This window comes from Abramis brama (genome assembly GCF_963993115.1).
Source record: "Abramis brama genome assembly, chromosome: 3".
Taxonomy (NCBI): Eukaryota; Metazoa; Chordata; class Actinopteri; order Cypriniformes; family Leuciscidae; genus Abramis; species Abramis brama.
In genome coordinates, this window is record NC_139965.1 from 14,310,166 (window position 1) to 14,326,450 (window position 16,285).

Consider the following 16,285-nt stretch of genomic DNA (forward strand, 5'->3'; position numbering starts at 1 on the left):
GCGATCGTCAACTTCATCTTTGCAGCCGAGTCGACACTGTAAGAAAACAGTTTATTAATAAAAAATCAATGCACACGTGTCACCGGATTTACAAATGCACATCTTGCTTGTTGCACGCACACATATTATGTCGAAATAACGAGATATTATGTTAAAATACATTATTATTAATAATACATCTTTTAGAATATTTGATTGAATGCTAAATTTTGCGCTTGTTCAATTTAATAAAATTAAAACTTTAATTGTGATCATTAAAATAATTGAATATGAAATATTTAGTGGCCAAGTTTTGCTAATTTATATATATATATATATATATATATATATATATATATATATATATATATATATATACTTATATTATATATATAGAGAGAGCCTATATATATATATATATATATATATATATATATATATATAAGTAGCGATAGTTCATTCTAAGTTTACTCAAGTGAAAGAATGTGACTAATAAACGTAGGCCTATAACACTATGCATTATATTTTGAAAAAGAAGTAGATTATCTTAATATCAAAACCTTAAATTTTCTCTGGACTCGATGATAAATACCTGCCTGACCGTTGGAACGAACCAAAAAAAACTAAAAACTATTTATGGTAAATTTTATTTCTGTTAGAGCTTTGCCTACATTGACGCTGATGCATTAAAGAGGAGGGGCTCCCCTGTTCCAAGATGGCGGCTCTATTGACGCATTCGTTCCAATGAACTGCCATATACAAGGCGACATCTAGTGTTTATATCTATGGGTTGGAGGGGAAGGAACATCCTGCGGTAGTAATGAAGATGGAGAGAAAAAGCCTTCTTATTGGTGGAGGGATAGGGAAGAAACCATCTTGGTGGTGGTGGTGGGGTGGATGGTGGTGAGTGAAGCGTTCAGCATCTGCGAACTCAGACAAATGTAAGTACGGTCCTTATACTTCTAGTATTAGAAAATGATTGGATAAAAGAGAAGGTAATAAGTGACGCAAACAATGAGTCTTCCCGGCAGAACTTATGCTAAAGCTTTCATTTTGAATTCACTTTTAGAAATCAGCTATATCAAATATAACCAGTAGGCTATACCAACTCTCAAAATTTGATATGAAACCTTTGCGAATCATTTCTTTCGAACCAGCTTCAGTTTCTATCGGTTTCAACTTCCAAGTTTCAACTTCCGAATCGGAGCGCGTGCCAAACTCATAGACTGTAAAAAAACTCCCAAAGTCACGTGATTTCAATAAAAATTGAAAAAGCCTATAATTTAAAATTGCTCACAGAACCGTGTCTCTGTTTAATACATGTAATATATGTTTGTGATGCTTACTGTTTTTATTTAATTTAGTTACTGTTGTGTTTCAAATTAAATTGTAGCCTACTTGCAAAATGTGCAAATTGTGAAATGTCTAGGGAAGATATATACATTTGTAGACATTTTAAATTTGTAGACAGTCTAGGGACGATTTATAAATTTGTAGACATTTTAATGACACATTTGTATAATATAAAGGACTCATTTGAGTTAATAGTCTCTTATTGGCCTGTTTAACCAAGCTCTTCATAAAACAATCCACACAATTCAACTAAAAACTAGCATTAAAGCAGTTGCAATTGATTTGTAAAAGGTTTTTTACATGCAAGTTTTCTATGCATTTACACCGCTCTCACCAGTCAGCAGCGGATGGCGTTTCAAGATCTTTGGAAAAAGAAAAAAAGAAAAAGAAAAATTATATATATTTGAAACCGCATCATGTTGCATGGTTAGTTAGTTGCTTCCCCTCAGCACATGTAACAGGTCAAAGAATGACATATATTTTTGCAACCTTTTATCTTTTATTTTCTATTGTTTGTGAGTTTATTTCACCAAAATATTGTTCAGTTATGTCATGGTAGTTTATAGGTATTGGGAGAGTTATTTTTTTGTGTATGTGCGCCCTCTATTGGATGTGAGGTCATATACTGAATTTTCGCGTTATTTTCTCAGTCTGCATTCTACGGTGATTGAGAGAGGTAAGTGTTCGCGTCAGCGCAATGTAAAAATTGAGATATAGCCCTACCTGTTAAAACTTTAGTTTCAGTGCACATGGTAACTTGTATGTGTAATTTATGGTGAGTGCACTTACATTTAATCGAGATGTGTCGAGAATTTTGCTGTTTTGAGAAATTGCTAACATAGCTAACCTCGTGTTTTGTTTAGCTGTATGTTAGCGATCGTCATTCTATCCTCTTGTGTCACAGCCCACGTTTTAGTTGTCCTTTTTCTTATGTTAGGCTGATTCTGATTCGAGGATCGAATCCTGAATTTTTGCTCTCTTTGAAACTTAACAGGTATGTACTCCCAATAACGTTATGAATATAATGTGTTCATTTAAAAAGTTTTCTTGTATTGATTAATGTTCAATGCCACTGAAAAGCCCAGATGTAAAGCATGTACGTATGTATGTATTAACTATTGAAAAGATAGTTTATTTCATGTTGCATAATGTTAATGTAAGAGCTAAAAGCCCAGAGTGGTGAGCATAGATAACATGCAATATGACACATACACATTATATGAGCCTAATGTGATGTGTTTAATTATTCTTTTGTATTTTATTTTCTGATTTTTGAATGTGATTAAATGTTGAGTCTGCATTCTACGTGATTGAGAGAGGCTGATTCTGATTCGAGGATCGAATCCTGAATTTTTGCTCTCTTTGAAACTTAACAGTTGAGCCGAATAAAGTGCCTTGAGGAAAGTCAGTGTCCTGTCATCAGTGCACCAGAACACAACGCAGTAGTCGGCGAAGTGCAGACCGCGCCGGCTTACACCCACACCCACACCCACACCCACACCCACACAACTGCGTGTCTCTGGACAATCCTAGAGGAGGCGCTGACGTCACACTCAGCATCAATCCTCCTCAATCTAGAAAATGGTCGTCAAACACTTCTTTTGATACAAAGCTTCTTTGGCTTGTCACACATGTATATTACAAAAGAAATGAATAAGGGGTCACGTGATGCAGCTGAGCTAGAAGGACGTGTTCCTGGATGCTCTCCAAGACTTTATTCTTAAAAACACTCTTAACCCTTCAAAAAAGAAAAACTGCTCTTTTATTCTGATTTATCTGCCGCGTAATGGATCTGAGATCCAGAAATAAGCAAACTAACTCGACGAGTGTACATACTTCATCGTGCGAAAAAGAAGACCAGCAAGAAGCTAGCATCAGCAAGATGGCGCACGGACAAACACAACCTACCGGGGGACAACGCTCTTATACTTCAAGAGATACGAAATGGGAACCTAGCCCTCTCCAATAAACTGGACACCAAAACGGCAGAGATTAACGAATCCATATCGGGGTTAAAATCTATGCTTGATAATCTGACATCCTGCGTCACTGAAGCGGAAGATCGCATCGGGGCGGCGGAGGATCATGTCACCGAGCTGGATTCGCGGGTTGTATCAAGTTGACTAAGGACAACGAATATTTGATGGAGAAAGTTGAGTCACTTGAGAACTACAGGAGACGCAACAATATCCGCGTTCTTAACGTGCGTGAAGGCTGTGAGGGGAGTGACCCGGTCATTTTTTTCGCCAATTGGCTTCCGACTGTATTGGGTCAAGAGCACTTTCCTGAGCCGCTAATAATAGAGCGAGCACATCGGACGCTCGCGCCAAGACCATCCGCGGAGGGAAGGCCGAGGGCTGTGTTGATACGCCTGCTGAAATACCAGGATCGGGAGAAGATACTCCATACGGCAGCAAAATTATCCAGGGAAAGCAACGGTCCCATATTGTATGAGAACTCGCCGGTGATTTTTTTTCCTGATCTGAGTGCCAACTTGGTGAAGCGCCGAAAGGAATATGATCGGGTAAAGAAAGAGCTGAAGTCCAAAGGTATCCAGTTTGCTTTACTTTATCCTGCTACCCTGAGGGTAACGCTCTCAGATGGGAAAAAGAAAACATTTAAAACACCAAGAGAAGTGGCAGCGTTTGTGAGAGAGAACACTTGAAAATTGAAGAGAAAACAAGTGACCTGACGCACATTCTTAATTTCAGCCATTGTGCAAACTGTAAGACACCACAATTTTACGCATTGTTCCATGTTCACCTACTTGAATGGTTATCTTATTACAGTCAGTTCTACATTAGAGTGTTTTATATAATATTCTATATTATATAGCGGAGAGCCCCTGGGGGCAGAAGACCTTAGATTTAAGTTAGATTAGTTGTTCACGGATACAAGACCTTTCTAGATGAAGGGAGGTGTGCCACATTTTTTGGAGATGGCACTAGGGGGTTCTATATGTTGTTTTTGGGGTAGTTTTCCTTTTTGTTTGGGTGCTCCATTTATTTGTTGCTTACAAGTTTACATATGCTCTGCTTATGGTAATATTGTGAGAGGTCGAATGAAGCTCATAAATAAGAAAGAACTTAGTGGATAGAGTATTGAAATTTGTCAGCTTTAATGTTAAAGGATTGAATGGGCCGATTAAAAGAAAAAGGGTTTTGGCATATCTTAAAAAGTTAAAAGTAGATTTAGTTTTCCTACAAGAAACTCACCTCACTGCGCAGGAACACAAAAAATTAAAGAGGGAATGGGTGGGGCAGGTAGTGTCATCTTCATTCAATTCAAGAGCCAGAGGGGTAGCCATCTTAATAAATAAAAATACACCTTTGGAAATACTTGATACTGATATTGACTCCTCAGGACGCTATGTTTTTGTTAATTGTAGAATATTCTCAGAAAAATGGTCACTCCTAAATTTATATGCACCTAATTATGATGATGAATTGTTCATGCAAAATATGTTTCTAAAGGCTGCGGGGGGGCAACAAAATATACTTATAGGAGGGGACTTCAACTTTTGTTTGGATCCTATAATGGACAAATAAACAAAGACCATTTCAAATTCAAAAGCAGCCAAGACCACTCAAACATATATGAAAGATCTAAATTTAATAGACATTTGGAGGCGGATGCACCCTCAGACCCGGGATTATTCCTTTTATTCATGCCCTCATAAATCCCATACTAGAATCGATTTATTCCTATTATCCACCCAATTATTCCATAGAGTATTAGACTCTGAATATTTATCCAGAACGTTATCGGATCATTCGTCACTGACTTTGTCTATCTTGTTTCCAGATAAACCCAAAACACCATATAGATGGCGCCTTAATCCCACTCTCCTACAAAGAACTGACTTTTGCACATTCATAAGAGACCAGATTAAGTTGTTTTGTGAAACAAACTGTGCTTCCTCCCCCGATAGCTTTATCTTATGGGATACGCTGAAAGCCTATCTGAGAGGGCAAATAATATCCTATACAAAAGGCCTGAAAAAACAACATACAGAAGATATTGACAAATTAGAAAAATAAATCTTATTCCTAGAAAAAGATTATCAAAGAAATGGTTCTTCTGACACATATCAATCCTTAGTTCAGAAAAAACTCCAATACAATACATTAGACACTTACAAAATCGAAAGAGCCATTTTAAGAACTAGACAGAGGTATTATGAATTGGGAGAGAAAGCACATAAAATATTATCCTGGCAACTGAAGGCAGAGGAAAACACTAGAAGTATTAATGCTATTCAAACTGAAACAGGCTCTATCTCATATAGTCCAACAGAAATTAATGATACATTTAAACACTTTTATTCAAATTTGTACAAGTCAGAGTTGCCTAGAGATTTGACCCATATTTGACAATTTTCTATCTAAAATCGAATTACAAAAAATTAGTGAAGAAGATTAAAAGAATTTGTACCTCCCCTTCACGCAGGCAGAAGTTATAAAAGCCCTCAATTCACTTCAATCTAATAAATCCCCAGGAGAGGATGGTTTCCCACCTGAATTCTATAAGGAATTTAAAGATTTACTCACCCCACTGATTATGGATGTAATAAACCTTTCATCTAAAACGCATAGACTTCCCGAATCCTCCACGACCGCTATAATCACAGTTATATTAAAAAAAGATAAAGATCCACTAAAATGTGCCTCTTACAGGCCTATTTCATTACTGAACGCAGATTATAAATTGATTTCTAAAGTGTTAGCAAACAGGCTTAGCCTGGTATTACCAAAAATAATTAATCCAGATCAGAGCGGCTTCATCCAAAAACGACTATCTGCCAATAACTTAAGTCGATTCTTCAATATAATTCATTTAGCAAAATCAAGGCCGGACCACACAGTGGCTGTGGCGTTAGACGCCGAAAAAGCCTTTGATAGGCTGGAATGGCCCTACTTATTTAAGGTATTAACTCAATTTGGTTTTGGACATACATTTATTAACTGGGTGAGAACCCTATATTATAACCCCAAAGCAAAGATTACTACTAGTGGACAAATTTCATCCCCATTTTCATTACATAGATCCAGTAGACAGGGATGCCCGCTGTCTCCGAGTCTGTTTGCCTTAGCCATTGAACCTTTGGCGGAAGCAATTAGAAGGGACCCTGATATAAAGGGCTTCAAGGTTGGACAGGTAACCCATAAAATTAATTTATTAGCTGATGATGTTCTTTTATATTTAACAGACCCTTCTCACTCTCTCACTCGATTACAGGATTTATTAGACACCTATAGTACTGTTTCAGGATACAAAGTAAACTATGATAAAAGTGAAATAATCCCCTTAACAACATTTAATTGTCATGCGTATCAAGGTGCATCCGCATTCAAATGGGCCCCAACTGGAATAAAATATCTCGGTATAGTTGTGAATAATAACTTAAAAAATCTTTATAGATTGAATTATTGTCCACTACTTAAAAAAATTGAGGAAGATCTACGCAGATGGATTAGTCTCCCCATCACTTTGATCGGGAGAATTAATTGCGTTAAAATGAACATTCTACCAAGATTGCAGTATCTTTTTCAATCATTGCCTATTACATTACCCCAAAACTTTTTCAAAACTCTTAATAAAAATGTAAGACAGTTCATTTGGAACAACAAGGTACCAAGGATATCTTTGGAGAAATTAACATGGGACTATCAGTCAGGGGGACTACAATTTGCCAATTTTAGAAAATATTATTTTGCTGCCCAAATGAGATTTCTTTGGTCTATGTCTGAGAAAGACACAATTCCATCCTGGGTTTATATTGCATTTCACTCCTTGAAAGATAACTCCTTCAGCGAATTTGTGTACAAATATAACTACCGAATTTTAATCAAGAAAAACTGATAATCCAATTCTGTTACACCTTATTAAACTTTGGTATGATGTACATAAGACCATCGGCAAGGAGATAAGACTGTCACCAAAGTCACCTTTAAAACAAAACGAACTTATCCCGATGACTGTAAATAACAAGATCCTGGAGGCATGGCATCACAGTGGAATTCATACATTGGAGGATTGTTATGAGGATGGACTTTTCATGTCCTTTGAACAATAGGTGGTTTGCAGTCACGTGATTGTGATGACGCGCGAAATTCAAATGGAGGGCAGGAAGTGAAGAGCGGAATGGACGAGATGGACGAAAGTCCGTACTGTACTACTTTAGACGCTATTACAAAAGAAAGATATAACAAAAAAATCGAAACATATGTTGGACGTGATCTTTACGTTATGAAGAGGAGCGATTTTCTAACTGAATTGAAAGATTTGCCTTTAACGTTACGTTTGTCTTCAGTTACAGGGGTAACTTACAAACCCAAAGAAAAGAAGAAACAATTACTCTGACTTTACAAAGTTCGGAAACTGGTACGTTACACAAACATACTAGCCACATAAGTTGTATTAATTCACCTTTGACGAGGTGATCACTACACACACGGGCATTTTCCGATTCGGCTCCTCCCGACCGCAGACGTAGGTTTGCAAGCAGAGTAGGCGGCCAGCCGATTTTGCCGGGGCTTCAGTCCCGAATGTATTTTGAAATTTTGACGACAAATATGAAACCGGACAATAGCCTATTGTAAACCTCCGAAATCATAAGTTGCCTTATTTCATTGTGCTATGGCTTTGCTGCTGTCTTTGACTGGTGATGAAATCTGTCTCACACAGAGACGCACCACGTGAGCGATTTCAGCCTATCCTAGATTTCTCCAGGATTTGCGCGCAACAGCAAACAATCTCACAGCAATTAAATTTGTTTTATAAATAACGCAGTCAGCAGCGCCTCACAGTCCTCTGTCAGATGAGATGTTGTCACGGTATATGTCCGAATATAAAACTCAGAAACACGAACTTTCCTGTCATGTCAGCCGTGCGCTCGAGGCGCGCACTCTTCAATATCACGCACTAATGCAATCAATACATCTAGCCTAAATCGTTCATGACATTCTTTTAACTATAAGCAACCCAATTTGTCTAGATATGTAATATTATTTCCTTTGTATAATGAGCTTGTCTTTGTTTTAAATTATATTGTATTTTTATTGTGAGTGCATGTGAACTGCTGCACAGTCGTGTGATTTAGTCAGCTTGATTAACATTATTACAATGTATTCCTATTTAACACAAATGCTCTTTGCTAATTATAGAAACTATAAGCAAAATTGAAAAGTTTGATCGATTTGAGCAACCATAAACGACGCAAAACATAGGCATTTTTAGTTTGTTATAGTGCTTCCTAAATATAGCACAACACTTCCTGCCCTCCATCTGCATTTCGCGCCATGGCAACGCAGTGACGTGACGTCATATGCAAACAAGCTATTAAGAAGGAAATACAACCTGCCCAGCAATACTTTCTTTTGTTACCTTCAATTGCAATCCTTTTTGAGGAGGACTTTGAACGACAGCATGACTCTGCCCAACCTCACGGAAATGGAGAAATTGATGCAAGAAAGTGGACCATGTAAGCTTATTTCTAAAGTGTATTCCTTGCTGATATCTGAATGTCCTAAACCTGATTTGTATAGGTCTAAAGGAAAGTGGGAGTCAGACTTAAATACCACAATTGAAGACCAACTTTGGTCAGAGTTGTGTAAAGAAAGTTTATCTGCCACTATTAATGCACGATATAGACTTATCCACTATAATTTCCTCCATCAGTTGTATTTAACTCCGGAGAAGATTCATAAGTTCAAACCTGGGCTATCTGATGCATGCTTCCGCTGTACAATAGAGGTGGGCTCCTTCTGACACTGTACTTGGTTGTGTGTAAAAGTACGAGATTTCTGGATTGACTTTTGTAGTGTCTTGACTAAGATTACGCAAATTTCATTACCGGTCGACCCAGAGTTTTGTTTGCTGGGGAACTTCATGAAAATGGATAAAATATTAAACAGATTTCAGAAACATTTTCTGGAGTTAGCTCTGGCAGTGGCTAGAAAATGCATTGCTGTCTCATGGAAGTCTGATTCCCCTTTATCTATAACTAAGTGGTATTTAGAAATGAATAGATGTGTGCCTTTAGAAAAAATAATGTATAGCCTTAGAAAAGGATACAATACCTTTATTAAAATCTGGCAACCCTATCAAGATTATGTGGATAAAAGGGAGGGAGGGAGGGTTATATAAAAATGTAGTTAATGTAGGCTAATATATATTCCTTTATTTTATGGAATATTCTTTGATTTTGGAGTTGCACATATCTTTTCAAAATGTATACATTTGCTCTTAATTTCATGTTATCCTCTCCATAATGTACTTTAGAAACTAAATCTAACCACTCATTTAAAACTGGGGATTCTTGCTTTCTCCAAAAAATTATTGCATTAAAAGCTGTAATTCTCAGCATTCTAAATAAGTATACATCATCTTTATTAAGTAGCATAGGTCCTATACCCAAAACTATATTTTGTATCTTTATATATTTAGTTTCTTTAAAAAAATCTTCCCTGTTCACTGAAGTACTTCTGTTCGCTAGAAGTTCACTGCAACTTATCCAACATCCTAAAGATAAATTATTATAATTAGAAGATATTTCTAGTGTTATAAAATATCGCATATTAATTTTCCAAGCAAAATGTATATTTTAGTCAGAATTATTGCGCTCCTATTTGGCGCGCATGCGCGCAGCAGCGCTCGTTCAATATGAAGATTAGCAGTAAAATGGATACATTTGCATGACTTTCTAACATTTACAGATGGAGAATATAACTGTAAAATGTAAGTTTTGCACTGAGGGAAAAAAAATGTCACAAACGCATAAAACAGCACAAAATATACGCTGTTTGATGGTGGATCGATTTGATCCACGATCGACCTCTAGGGCTGCTTCAGAAACAAAGCTCTGTGCGTGTCATATTGACGCTAAAGGGTGCCATGTGCGTTGGATGTAGACGAAATGTCAAAAGCGTCAGTATATGACGCCCTAGGATGAGAATGCGTTGGAATTACCATGGATATACATGTACTTTTCCTCTCACATACACATATGAAACATTCACATATTATAATGAAATGCTCACACACATACAAGTGAAATGCTTTTACAAACACAACTGAAACGCTCTCATACATACAACTGAAAATATTACGCTCACACACACACACACACAACTGAAATGCTCTCACACACACAACTGAAATGCTCACACAATTGCATATAATGGAGTTTGACCAAAGGCCTTACTAAACCCATGGGAGTTCGAGAATGTCATTGCACAGTTTACAAAAACAACAGAAAAATAGAACAGAATAATTCAAAAACAAATATCACCAAAATAAAGTAAACATTTTCACAATGCTAGTAAAAGTACAGTAGGCCTCTGGGTTTGGGGAAGTCTACACAAGAATTCCCTTCCTATGTTTGAATTTTGCATTTGTGGAACAACATTTCCACTGGAGCGAGTCAAAAATGATGTGTACAATCAATGAATTGTTGCCAGCGCAAACCACAGTGCATGCAAGGATTAAAATTTGCAACAACATGAAAAAAAGATAATCAATAATGCTACGAGAAGTGAAAATATGCAAAGTATTTTTCTAAATGTGAATTACCATGTGCAAAATTTCAGACTTTTATTTGCATTTTTGTGAACACCATCTGTATGCGGAAATAGCACTTACGCAAAGGAATATGATAACTTTTAATAAATTTAGTTAGAATGTAAATGTATAGATGGTGTCACAACAAAAGTTGTTGTGTGTGTAGTGGAGGGAATCCATGCTTTATCTGTAAGCATCATCTTTTTTGTGTTCTCACACCTGGGATAAATATCAATAAGCAAATGCACCACTGCACACAAATATAAACATGCCAGAACAGGTTTTTACCTCATCATTTTATTCCTGAAAATAACTAATACAAATAAACTGACAGTAAACTAACAGAGTAAACTGATTTGTACAACAATTTATTAAAGCAATAAGAATGTTTTTTTTTTTTTTTTTTTTTTTTTTTTTTTTTTTTTTTTTTTTTTTTAAGAAATCTTGTTTTGATTATACAATTGCAGTACGTAAACTCTATGTCTATGTTTTGTCATTTGTAATACAGAACAGTATTAAAAGAACAGAGTCACAGAATATAAGAGTTGTGGAACAGGTTAAGACAACTTATAAGAGGCAGTCATGCATACAATAATAAAAGATTTTGCCCTTTACATCTCAACACTAGGTAGGGCTAGGTAGGTTTTCGACTCACAGTTTTTGCCCATAGCAAAGTGTGCAAAAGTCATCGCAGCACGAACCCTGAGGAAGAAACAAAGAGTCAAATGAATTCGTAATTGAATAATCCTTATTGGCTCGACAAACTGTTGTATTTCCTATTGAATCAGGAAGTTAGGGTGGAGCAAATATGGGAGTGTCCCATTTAAGCCAATAGTACTTAGTTAAGTCCCAGATATTGAACATTTGCGGTCTTGACCACTTGAGAGCACGTGTACGTGACAAGAAGTAAGTGTGCGAGACTGTCCCATGTCTAATAAATTGCAAAGCGCAGTGCCCTGAACGCACACTAAACACACACTATCTTGAATACTGCATCGGAGCGTTATTCAAGGCTAAACGTAACGTAAATACACTAAACGTGAGTGTATTTTGTACAACATTTGCAATTGCAACTGCTTGTTATCACTTAATTACAAGCACCACAATTTGCATGCACTTGCAGTCTTTATGTCTGCACTTGAGCCAAAAACAGGAAATACGTCATGCAAGTAGACAAAAGGTCAAGTGCAAAGACTGCAAGTGTGGGTATTTGGAAAACCCCATATAGGTGTTACTGGTTTATTGTCATATACAATGCTTCAAAGCTGTTACATATCACAAAACCAGCACTTGATTGGTCCTGGTTAACTACTAACTAAAACTCTCCCACACAGTATTCTTCTTTCTTTCCTTCCCTTAGTTTTTTTAATCATCCATTTTGAAATTTCTCTCTGTTTTGCCTCCATTGCTGTCAAAAGGTGCAGTAAATGAGTTCTGAGAAACACTGTTGATATTTGAAATCAGCCCAAACAAACACACCCCTCCCTCCGCACCCAAATGCACCAACACTCAATGCAAGAGTGGATGTCTCTTTATCATAGCTGAAGCGATTCAAGCGAAACAAAATAAAGCTTTGTGAAAAATAAAGCAAATGTGGCGCTACGTATAGAGCAGAAACAACGCAACTTCAGCATCTGTTTTCAGGCCTTCCTGCTCAGGTCTTTCCAGCGCTGGAAAGCTTTTCTAATATTAACGCGGGTCCTAAAGCTCTTGCCTGATCATAACCCTTCTTTTACAGTGATAGTCCTCTGAGCTTTCCTCTTTTCTAATGTCTCTCAGCATCTCTCTTTCTACTCTTCAGTAACATTGTAGCAATTGGGAAAAATGTTGTTCCAAATCTGTATGACTTTCTTTTTTACATGGAACACAAAAGAAGTGTTCACTATATTATGAAAAATTTGTCTTTTTGTTCATACAATGAAAGTTTTGGACCAACGTTGTTGAATTAAATGAACAAAAACTTTCTTTAAATGATCTTGTTTTGTGTTTCACAGATAAAAAAAAAAAATACAGTATTCAACTCTATAACATGAAATTGCATAAATTATTTTTGAACTAAACAAAAACATACATTTTAACATTATTAAACGTTACTTTTTGATTAAATCACCCATCAATACTTTAAATAGAACATTTCTGTATAAAACAATAGTGGATTTAACATCAAAATTTAAAGAATAATAATGCTAAAATGTATGTTTTTGATGTAACCTTCACCCTTTAAATACTTTGTTCAGTTCAAGAATAATTTATGCAATTTTATATTATCTATTTGAAAGAATTAAGTGAGCAGTATCATGTCTATCCTCCTTGCATTGTTCAACTGGTCGAGGTTTATATGGGATTATAGAGTAATTATTACAGTATTCTAATTACAATACTGAAAATGTAATTACTTTTTTAGGGTAACTTACCCAACACTGCATACATTATACATGTCATAAACATCATACACGGAAACACATGAGGGTGAGTAAATGATGACAGATTTTGTTTTGTTTTTACTGGTGAACTGTCCTTCTAAGACTGCACACACATAGCTTAACACTTAAACCATAAATGCAATGTGACAAACGACATCATGACAATACTGTTTGAAGAGCAAACACCAATATAATTGTCACGATCTCAGCTTGTTTCACTGTTTTCTGTGTTTTCCCTGCTCGTGTCCGTGGTGGCCCTGTTTCCCTAAATCTTGTTAGTTCCCATAGTTACCCTCTTGTTTCCATGTCGATTAATCACTCTCCCTTGTTATCTTGTTACTACCCCTTGTGTATTTAAACCCCAGTGTTTCTTGTGTTCCTTGTCGAGTCATATACTTCATGGATGTTATGTTTTAATGCACTCATTCTGTTCCCATGGGGGGTATTCCAGAAAGCAGGCTATGTGACATATCCGGGTATGTTTAGGGTGAGTAAGCGGATAACCTCAACTTTCAGTTCCAAAACAACGGAAGTAACTTTCAGGGTATGTAAGTAACGTTAGCCATAGCAACTTACTCTCTGAACATAACCTGCTCATGTTCCTGGGTTAGTTTAGTGTTCGGGCTCTAGTGGGCGTGACAGATTGCACATAATATTATATATATATATATGTATATATAATCATCTCACACATCGTTGATCTGTGTGCAGATTTTTTTTTTTTTGCAACAGGACATTTTCTATGCTATAATGTATTTCTATAATAAAAATAACATAGGCCTATATGATATATCTTGCCTTTCAAGAAATGTGAGCAAAATAACTACCGGTAAACATAAAAAAAATTACTTTTACAGCCATGTTATCTTTGCAAGCACAAACTGTTATTTAGTCTAATCAGTCTTTCTTTTTATTATATAATTAGCATCATACAACAATGTCACTCTTATTTACAGTGATTAAAGATTATTAAACTAAATGAGTGAAAAATGATTGCACACCAAATAGGTGGTGACATGCAATATGTAAATCAGCATCTATCTATAAATTACAGAAACGTCTGTATGTCTGTCTGTGTGTGTGTCTGTTAACCACATCTCTCGAACCGTTAGTCCGATGGATTTCAAATTCGACAGGTGTCTTGCCACGGGCACGAGTAAGTGCAGTGCCAAGTTTGACGTTGTTTGGATGAGAAATGCTAAAGATATCGTTAAATATATCATTTTTAAAAGGTTGTGGTTTAAAAATAAACATTCTGACATTAGAGGGTTGTATCGGTCAAAGAAGCCCCAAGAAGGTTGTGGTTTAAAAATAAACATTCTGACATAAACACTCAGCTACACTCTTTACTTCTGAATATTATAGTTTTCTTTACCAAGAAACCAACAATTACTAAAAACACACACAAAAACTGATTTTGTTTCTTTACCAAGAAACCAACAATTACTAAAAACACACACAAAAACTGATTTTGCACGGGCACTTTCCTTTTTAAACATTCAACAGCAAGAAGACACGAATGAGAACTCGCACACGCTGTGAGAAGATTTGTGTGCACACTCATCCGAAGTGCGCAAATATTGAGTTCTCTTTCAAGTCTTGCACTTTAACAGACAAATTCACACAAAAATTATGTCAACATGCCTGTCTTGGTGAATATCCTAACAAATATAGTAGGTTATGTCTTAAGTGAATGTAAACAGTCGAGAAAGATAACGAATGTGTAACCGTTACTGTAGCTGACGCTGGAAGGTCAGCTGTGGGTTATGACATCTTGGTGATTTTGGTGGTTAATGTTTATTTATTTTATTGTTTTTTGACTTTATAGTTTAAATGTGTATCTCTGTGTATTGTGATAATTTCATAATTTGGTTTGCCATTCCTACTTTATTATTATTATTATTATTATTATTATTATTATTTAGCTTATTTAAGTTGTGTCATGTGACCCGTGCTGATTTATTCCACCTGGACGTGTTAGCGTCAACTGAACGATGAGATGTGAATTCTGATACACGTTAGTGCTCCTGACTTAATCTACTGCTGGTTACCAGGCGAATACGGTAAAAGTGTTAATGTTTTGTATATTATGTTTGGTTTGTGTCCGTAGTGGTGTTGTGTGTAAAATTATGGTTTGTTTTCCTTTTGTGTCTAGTTTTCACGGTGTCTCTTCAATAAACAAAAATTGGACATCTGTACTTCGGAAGCGTGGACTGTTTAATAACCAGCGAGTAGTTACAGTGAAAACGTAGCCTAATTCCATACTATCGGCTACGAGATGTGCTTTTGCGGTGATCCTCCAGCTTCAGCGTGCAGCCTGCCACTTCTGGGTCTCTGCGCGCAGGTTGACTGTTTCCCGTGGTGATTAATGCTGCTGTATTCAGCGCGCGGCTCTGTTGCGCCTTTCCTTGGACTTCGCGTGCCGTTTGACTGTGTCCCGTGGTGAACTAAAAAGTTTTGGCGTCCAGTGTTACTTTCTGTGATGGACTGTTGCGAGCTTTAGTGGGCAAATCTGCTACATCGTCAATGGAGGATCTTCTCACACAAATTGTGTCAGCTGTGCATCAGCAGGTTAGAGGTACAATATGAAATATGTTTTTGTAAATGATGGATGGTTTTACAAGTTAATGTACACTTGTTATAAGATAAAGATGCCCAGGACCAGAGAGAAGAAAAATGTCCTGGAGGTAACTGGTTTTTAACTTCTGTGATTATAATGTGTTTAAGGTTTTAAGTAGCTAAATATTCAAGTGTTAAGGGCATTGATAAGTTAAGTGTGGTTATTCAGTCTAAGATTGTTTCACTGCTATCTATTGCGATTACATTACACATTTTGTACTATTTGTTAAAGTGCATACCCTTTAGATAAAAATGTCAGTCCAGGGCGATCTAGCTGAGCAAAATGATTCTCCATCACATGAGAAAGTCTTATTTGCAGAGAATGAGAATATGGATGGTGTTGTTAGGGA